General features: G+C 37.9%; 1 protein-coding gene across 11 annotated transcripts in view; it reads left to right on the top strand.

Annotated features, from left to right (window-relative positions):
• The window catches only part of Bbx (BBX, HMG-box containing), a 271,278-nt gene that overhangs the window by 2,291 nt on the left and 259,724 nt on the right, over positions 1-9,263 (top strand). For 10 of the 11 annotated variants that reach the window (XM_004643964.2, XM_023704103.1, XM_004643966.3 and 7 more), the window contains exon 2: positions 1,163-1,234. The gene's annotated coding sequence lies outside the window, so the exon portion shown is untranslated. Of the gene's footprint in view, positions 1-248; positions 298-1,162; positions 1,235-9,263 lie in introns of those variants that run through there. The other variant, XM_023704100.1, reaches the window with a different exon arrangement.

A 9,263-nucleotide genomic window follows, 5' to 3' on the forward strand; every position in this document is an offset into this window, starting at 1 on the left:
CCCCACGCGCGCCGCGCCGCGCCGCACGGTCCGAACCCGGAATGGCAGCGCCGGGCCGGGCGGCGGCGGTGCCTCCCTTGGGGGTCAGCGGAGGTTGAGGCAGTGGCGGCGGGATCTTCGCCGGGGCCGCGGGAGGAGTGGAGGAGGAGGAGAAGGAACGGGAGGAGGAGGAACGGGAGGAGGAGGGGAAGGAGGAGGAAGAGGAGGAGAGGGAGGCGTTTTCTGCCCAGACCGCCGCCAGTTCGGGCGGGCACCGGCACGGGGACACCCCACTCGTTGCTCCTCCTTGGTGGAAAGGTGTTTAGCTGACTTTTACGCCCAGAGTGTGGGATTTGCACTTCATTCTTTCTCTGCCTCCTCTTCCCCAAAGCAAGATGGACTCTATTGCCTTTCTCTTTCTCCCTCTGCCTCTGTCTTGTCAGCCCTTAAGATCGACATTTTGTACTAAGATGCAAAGTTGATGTTGACCAGCAACAAAGCCTGGGTGGGATCCCTGGCTCCCTTCCTTCCTCCCCGATTCTTAGCTTCCCCCACCCCACCCTCGCAGACCTGGTGGCCCTGGGGTTGTAGCCATGGGCTCTGCCGAATGTTTTCCCAGTCGGTTCCGATCTCGGGGTTGTGACCCGGGCCAAGCTTTTGGGAGATGGCTGCGGCCGCCCGGGGGTCTGTAGGGCTAAGGGCTGCAACACCTGGACTCATTGCCTCCGTGGGGGCACCTCCTCGGAGCTTCTGGGCGAGGCAAGGCTGGGGTTCCCTGTGGATCGCTATGATTTGGTTGCTGGTGTACCCGTCCAGGGGGCGGTGATCACTTACGCAAGTTGATGAATGAGCGCCGTGTGGGTTTTGCGTTTGCAGAATAGATCAACTTTCTGCCTTGTACAGACAGGGAATAGGAAATAAGGGTGCTGGAGATACCCTGGAATGCCAGCCAAGCTGCCCCTCATCCTCTACCCTTTGAGTAGGGGCAGCCAGCCGCTTTCCCTTTCCTACCCTTGAGGCTGGGCTCTTGCTCCGAGGAAGGTGGAGAAGAGGGGGAGGAGTTGTAGGAGGGAGAGCTGGACTCCTGAATTTTGGTGTCCTTTCTTCCTATATGTTACAGGACCTGGGACTCTGCTATCCTAAAGCCTTACATGCTGATGTGCCTTTATGTGATACTTTATAGGTCACTATCATATGACAAAGGCTTTGCTGCAGTTCGTCTTCTGCCCTGTGCGCTTTCCATTTACCTTCCTGGGTAAGTATGCAAACTCTTCTACAGGAAAGCTCACTGGTAATGACATAAATCCTTATTGTTCACATAGGAAGATGCTTCACTGGGTTACAATACCCCAGAAAGCTTATCTCACTGAATTTCTTACAGCAGGAGTCAACTAATGATTCTTCGGTTTTAGAGTTCAACTGTTGGTTACTTTTATTTTAAAATCATTTACATGTTTGTTTCCTATTTGTCTGCAAGATCATTTGAGAACTTATTTTTAGAGATGTTTTATTTGATAATGAAGTTTATTAGAGTTCAAGCCCTAGTGAATTTGTTGGACAGTACTATAAAAACCCAATAATGAAGTGATGTACAAAAGGCCTCTAATTGTAGTGACTGACATTTTCTTACTCTCCCCTGGGTCTCTTCTTGACTAGTCTGACGGGCTTTCAGTTAATTTTGGGTTGGGGAAGGATGGATTGGACAGTGTAGTACATTTGGTACTTAGTGCACTTGATTCAAACTTGATCATAATTTCCTTCAAAATTCATGTATTTGGAGAAAGTAGGAACATATTTAACAAATAGTAACTTTCAGATCTTTTAAGTGCCTTTTAGAATACTATATATGCCTCCCAAATGGAAGAATATACAAAATACACACGAGACAGACAAACTTTCAAGTTTATCCCTCCATTGTGAACAAACTTCAAATACTCTGGGTTGCTGACACATTAAGAAAATTATTTGTACAAAATTATATAAATCAACTGTGGTGCTTTGTAGCATCATATCATAGTGAATTTAGAAATTGTATTTTGTGAATGAAAATTAATTTATATTCAGTTTTTCATGCAATGAAATTCAGGGATGGTATGTATTTTATTTCCTGGCTTGATAGGATATTATGTACATTAATAAAATGTCTTCATATTAAGAGGAATTTGAATACTAGACCTTTGTGGTAGTTTCCATCCTGCTAAAGTACATAGGGACTTCAGATAATTTGTATAAATTCTGTGTCCAACATATTTTTAGAATGTACATATTAAATTACTGCTCATAATTAGATAGTTGATTCAGTTAGACATCTCATATGTCATGTATTTAACAAGCCAGTAGAATTGTTGGGATGAGATTGTGCTATAGGATGAATTTAGTGCACACCAAGATATGTAGATTTTAATGCCTTTGATTTTTTTTTATACTTGTTTGGAAGAAAAGTTTTTCATTTTTGAACATATGGCAATAGTATTCAGAATGCATTCCTGATTGCCAAAGACCACCACATTTATGTATGTAAGGCACGTTGTTTTGTTCACTACAACAAACTTTTAATATTATTTCCCTATGGAAATAGATTTGATCAATTCAGAAATTAATATGGGAATCAGAATAAAAGCATTCCGACACTCTTGCAGTTCTTCAAGATACCAAATGAATACATCATTAAAACAATATTTTCAAAAACAGTATTGGTCTTTGATGTCAGTGAAGTAGTTTCGAGAGGCTAAATCTTGGAATATGATCTTTAAAAGTCACTGTGTCAATGAAATAGCAGTTATTTTTTGTCTTAAATGTATTTACTAGATATGATACAAAATAAGAATTCAAAGTTTTTGCTTCTTCATCAAGAGTTTCTGAACTTCCAAATTTATTATTCTGCATTTTGTATTTAATGTAGCTTTGAAAAGGTGGCTCATCTATAATTTCCTAGTGTCACATCTTTGGAGGTATTAGAATAGTTTTAGGAGGAACTTTCCATTAGAGACTTAGATATTTTGAGCAATTTGCAATCTAGATTTAACTATCTGTCTTGCTCACTGTGTGCAGTGTTAGATCTGTGTGCTTTCTGTAAAAAGTGTCAGATTTTAAGAGTTTGTGAGATAGCTTTGCCTTTTAATATACAAAGAGCAACAGGTCTGAAACTAATGTTCCTCTTAGCTAAATTATAATAAAACTGCATTTTTCAGTGAAATTGCTATTTTTAATTATTAGTCATTAATTAGCATATTTACAATATCTTTTCTTATGTTTCACAAACTGTATAGATAAAATAAGGGCCATTATTTAGCTCTTGCCCTGAATCTCAGTTATTTTTGTATTAGAGATCTTATAGTACCTCTATTAAAGTAATAGTGGTTTCACAGCTTAACCTATTAAAATAAAAAACTTTTTAAAAATGATCTCATTACAGATGTGCCTGTTCTTTCAGGAAATCCCTGAGATTATTATTAGTGTCTCACAAGAGTGCAGATAACATTTATAGTTGTGATATTCAAATTAATTTAGGCAGTTACTGCATCATCACAAGCAGAATACCTAAAATTCCAGATATAAACTTAAGCAGGTACTTATTTAAGACAAAGACACCTCTTGAACTTGTAAGTTGAAGTCCGCCTCACTTCTTAACATTTCTTCAGCAAGGGCACCTTTTAAAATAGGGCTGAGTAGTATCTCTTCTGTATTTTTTAGTGAGATTGTTTTCTGTGGCTGTGAAATGAAAGCAAATCCAACATTAGCAAAAAATGTATGACTTCACTGCACCATTTTTAATACATCCCCTACATCTGTCAACTGGGGGTCCTAGGGCTGCCCGTGGAGAAACACTCTACTGGAGGCAGTAAGGATCAAGGCTGAGAGTGACTGGAGCTTCTTCCTGCTTGAAGGTTTTGTGACCGTTATTCAGTCAGTTCATTTGTACTACCTCAAGGGCAGTCATCACATACTGTGTCAAACTGCAGATATTTCTATATTTTAAGTCACACCTGAGGAAAGTTTTCTGTACAGCTTTACTCAGTATTCATGTCATCACATTATCCTTTAGCAGGCAATTACAGTTCCTTGAAATATCTGTACACTGTACATCATTTTAAAACTGTAGACATATAGCCAGAAAATCTTCATGTATTAATGGGGATTGTTTTTGTTTTTTTTTTTTTCCCAAAGAAAAAGATATGGTCAGAATTAAATGCCAGTTATACAAGGGACTGCCAAAGAAAGCAAGCCAAAAAATACTCTGTCTAAAATTATGTTACTAGAAGAGAGAATAAAGGAATGAAATACGTAAAGCATTAAATACCCTAAAACATTGTCATACCTACAGAATTTAAAATTAAATTATCTGAATCAAGTCAAGGATGTTAGTGGTGAAATAACATTATGTAGTTAGAAAGTTGTTTAAAAACAAAGTAAAAATAACAAGTTGGATTTTTTTTGAGCAGGGATCAGGACCTTGTGCTTGCCAAGCAGGTGCTTATGCTTCTGATCCATAGCCCCGGCTTGGAGCCATATCCCCAGCCCAACAAGTTAGATTTCTGAAATCCTAGAAAAACTTAAAATACTGTAAAATGTTGGGTAGATAATTAATCCAATAGGTAAATATGGCCCTCAAGTGAAAAATTCAAGGAATACAATAGAAACTTTTGGAATGGAATAGATGAGATCCTAAACAAGCAAAGTTGTGTTCTGTAAAAGGAATAATTAAGTTTTAAAAAGGTAACTTATTTAAAAGCACAAATAAAAATAAAAATAGTTTAAGTATGTTTGAGTGAGACATATGGTAAGAAAAACCTTTTCTGTCCTAACCCACTTAAAGATCTAAAACAAGTTTGCATAAAGCATAGTGCTCTCTAATATTTTCTGTTCCTATGTAATCTTCATAAATTGAATCTATTCCAAGCTATTCTTTTAAACAAGAAGTACTATCATCTACTACATTGAGTTTATGACTTATAGGTTGCAAAATACCTGTCTATTGTACTAGCTAAAACTGGAAGTTCCTACCCCAGCCTTAGATATTCTAATTCAGTGTTTCTGAAGTAGGGTCCTGGAATTTAGAGGTTAGCCAATGAAGCAGGTATTAGTTTCGAGGTCCTGTGACATACTATGAGAAACTCTGCATAAAGGGAGGATGGCTAAAGATTGAATGGGAGACTTACTAGCAATTTAATGTTAAGAAATGCTGAGTTCTGCAGTTTTGGATGTATGTCTGGAAACTTATCATGTGTAGAGTTCTGATTGACTAGAAAGGGAATAGAAGGAGTATAGAACAAAATGCTCAAATAAATCCTAAACCCACCTGTCATATTCTGATTATCTTTTAAGTTGCTGAAACTTTATTTTCCTTCTTCCTTTGCTTTGGCCCTCAAAGACATCTCTCCCGGTCCCTCCTCTTTCAGTTTGTCCCTAAACCCTCCCCCTACCCTGCTCCCTGTGAGCCTGTTGTGTTCAGTAGTATCTGTGATACAGCTCATAAATATTTTAGTGTGGGAAGGTGGATTTGTAACTTTTATGTGACTTTAAACATTTGTAGCTTTTGAATCCTTCTAGTATTTAACATTACTCATATAATCCAATTTTTGAAAACAAGTCTGAGACTTATAAGTTCCCAACATGTTTCAAGTAGGAAAGTATTGTGACAGAATCTTTAGTAGGGCTGTGTGAAAACACCTGTTGTTCCTTATCCCATCCCTATCTAATGATTTTTGAGGTGACAAGGTGACTACAGTTTCATACTTAAGGGAAAGTTGAATGTGATGAGGAAACTGAGTCTCAGAGTTCACACATTAAGTAAGTGACCTTGCCAGGCTGGCTAGCTCTGGTGCCGTAGTCTCCTGGGGTGTTTTCTGTATTTTCTTACCATTAGGGCCATCTTTCAAGAAGTAAAAAGTGAAAGGTCCAGGCAACTCTTAGTCAAGAATTCCTCTTTTAGTTTTGTTTTATCCTGAAAGAGAAATCTTCACTTTGACTCTGTTGTTACCACTTCTAAGGGATTTACGTGTGAAAGTCTGACCCAGGGCCTGCTGTCAGGTTTTGTCTGTGAGGTCATTCTGAAGTGCTAAGCCAGCCCCATACTTCATTTACAAATTTGAGTACACTCAACTTTATTTTTGGTATATCTTGTACGGAAATGTGAATATCAGTTGTTAGTTTAATATTTACTATTATATCTGAGTAGAAGTGCTTTGTTCTTTTATGAGGAGTTGAATTTTCCTAGCTAAATAATCTGTGACTTTTATAGTGAACATATTTCACTAGAGAACTTTAACCATATAACATGAATAGTTCTAAAGTAGTTGAAAAGGAAACTCAGTAGTAGCGGAAAAGCGAATAACTAGATTGACTTTGTGGCCTTCAGAGTATCTGATAAACTTGAATTCGAAATAGGGCCAGTCAAAAGTTCGAATTCATCATTTTTGAGACTAGTTTAAGAATATATACTTTAAATTTGTTTTACTTATAAAACTTTCATTGTGGTAAGCACGATTTTATAAATTATAGAGGCAGCATATGAATTAGGAAATACAAAGTAACAAGTTACTTTTTAATGTGAAGAGCCATTTTCATTGGAAATTAATTTTTTTGTTTGTAAATTTAGCATAGTTTAGAGATAAATTCAGATACAAAAGATTAAAGGTTTTTTGTTTTTTTCCATTTTAAGTGGCTTTTTCTCCCTCCTGATCCATGGCATGTACAGAGTATTTTAGCAAAGTAGTATTTGTGGCTTATGCTCTTGTTATAAAATTACTCTTTTTGTGTTGTTACAGCCAAATAATTCTTCATAAAAGGTGCTAGATTTACACTTGTTTTGTTTCATTCTCTCAGAGTAAACCACTTTCATACTCTTCTCATTCAAGTAGGTTGGTAACTTGAATTAGCCCAGATTTTATGTGTACCTGACAGCTTTCTTTTATCTAGTTTCTTTGAGTTTGAGCAACAGCATTTGCCAAATTAAATAATTTCATCAAATGCCAGTGAAATTCAAGAAGCAAAAAGCATTATCTATTTTTATTTTTAAATTTTGGTAAGAAGGGAAAAAGGATTTATTCAAAGCTGGCTCCAAGGAGTTGGAGGTATCCATCACTACCTTAGTGTGTGCAGGTGTGTTAGAGCCTGTTCTAGTGGAGATGGGGAGCTCAATGAGACAATAGACTTGTTCAGGCACATGTCATCCCTTCCAGGACCTGAACTTCTCCCTCTCTTGCCTGAGGAAATGCAATTGGGCTTGACGCCCCGGTGCCAGCCTCTGAGTGTTCTGTCTACTTCTCTGGGCTGCGCAGTGGTTGCAGTAGCTCTTTATGCCCTAGCTCTGTGGAAGTGTGTAGAAGCCATATATCTCTAAAAGGAGAAAATCTAACTTTTCAAGTTCTATTTTGAGGTACCAGATACCTCCCTTGCTTTAGTCCAGCACTCAGTTTGGAGGGCCTTGGGGTTCTGCATCATCTGGGTGGTTGTCTCATGCTGGAGTGGCTCATGGATCCGCCAGAGGTGCAGAGGGGAGCCAGGTGCTTGAGCCTAAAGACTGTGAGGTTAGTACAAAAGAAAGCCAGCCAGAGTCAGGGGATGTCTAACCACTGACTTGATGGAAGGGTCTTTTGCTCTGAGGCAGTTGTGGGTACGGACCTTCGTGACAGATGCCTATACTGCAGCTGCGAAAGTTGAAGGGCAGCATGAAAAGAAAAAAAAAAAAATCTGGGCATGTTGCTCAGTGGTAACGGCACCCCAGGTTCAGTGTTCACCTCCACGAAAACAAAACAGGGTTGTGAAGCTAGTTTGAGTCAGTTTTAAAAATCATGCTTAAAACTCTTGAGTTTTCTTTTTTTAAACATTAGTGCATGCTTTTGGTTTTGATTTATATTTTTAAGGCCACTGACAATTTTGATAAAGCTTTCAGTTTATGGTAAAAGTTATATTCACTCAGGTGTTTTGGACTTCCTTTTTATTTATTGCTGTTAATATGTCTTTTTTTTTTTTTTTTTTTTTTTTGCCGAACCGGGGATTGAACTCAGGCCCTTGCACTTGCCAGCAAAGCGGTTATTCCACTGAGCCATCTCCCCGGCCCCTGTTAATATGTCTTTAATAACATCATCAAACCAAAGGGAATTATTGGACTATATAGCATCTCAAAGTAGATTTTGCATATACTAAATAATGTTAAAAGCATAATTAATGGAATAGTAAGTTTGAACTACATGTAGAGGGGTCCAAACACATGCCAGTGTAAAGGTTACACACTATTACTGTAGCTAATACTTACTTTTAAATTGTATTCATTAGGAATATGTTATTAATAAGATATCCTGTACAAGTATTATCTTGGGATTATGAGGAGCTGAAAATGTGTTTTTATGAGGGATGATGAAATATGTGTAGTGTTATCAAGCAGTTTTTAAATTTTCTAGGATGTTTTCAACCTGTCATTAGTCTTTCTCTTGGTTTAGGAAGCACTTATGAGTTCGATTCTTCTTTTTATTTATGCACAGAGATCAGGGTCTGGTCTTTTAATCATGACTCTGGTGTTTATCACACCTCAGAAGTTACATATTTTCACCCAGCTTTATTTGCAGCCCTTTTTCGGTTGGTCACTTCTGAGTATCAGCCCAGTGTACATTTAAAACTTTGTTGCTAAATGTGTTCTCAGTGTTCCTGTTGCCAGTCCTGGATGCTTTGAAGCATCCTGGATGCTTCAAAAACAAATACTTTCATAAATCAAATCATAAAAAAGAAGTTGATCTGGGAAAATACTTCTTGATAAATTCACAGCATGGATAATGATCCTAATATTTACATTAAAGTAGCAAAGACAAGCAGAGATACAAATTAATAGTTTGTGAATCTTCCATTCTGTCTTCGGGTTGTTTGTCATCATGGAAGTAGTCATGTAGTCATTTGGATCTCATTATTTACCAGTCCTCATGGTAATAATGAACTTCCTTACAAGTTTCATATGTGAGTATGCATTTTCATCTTATTTGAGGCTATATAAGCTTAAACTTCGACAACATGTTGAGATTTGCTGGAAGACCTGGGGTTTTCGTCATGTTAATGATTTCCTACATATAATCTCTGCATAACTAAGGCAGATGTGTACCAATTTTCTGTAGCTCGATACCTAGTGAGGAGTGGGATCACACTTAGCACACTTAGCACTGAACTATAATAGTAAGGATCCGGTCTCACACAGTGATGAATTTATTGCATAAAGACTGTGATTATGAATCAGTTGTTAGTGTTTCCTTTTCTTTAATTTTCTTAAATGTGATCTTACATGTAATTTCATATAT

The sequence above is a fragment of the Octodon degus genome, unplaced genomic scaffold (genome assembly GCF_000260255.1).
Source record: "Octodon degus isolate 3935 unplaced genomic scaffold, OctDeg1.0 scaffold00187, whole genome shotgun sequence".
NCBI classification, from domain to species: Eukaryota; Metazoa; Chordata; class Mammalia; order Rodentia; family Octodontidae; genus Octodon; species Octodon degus.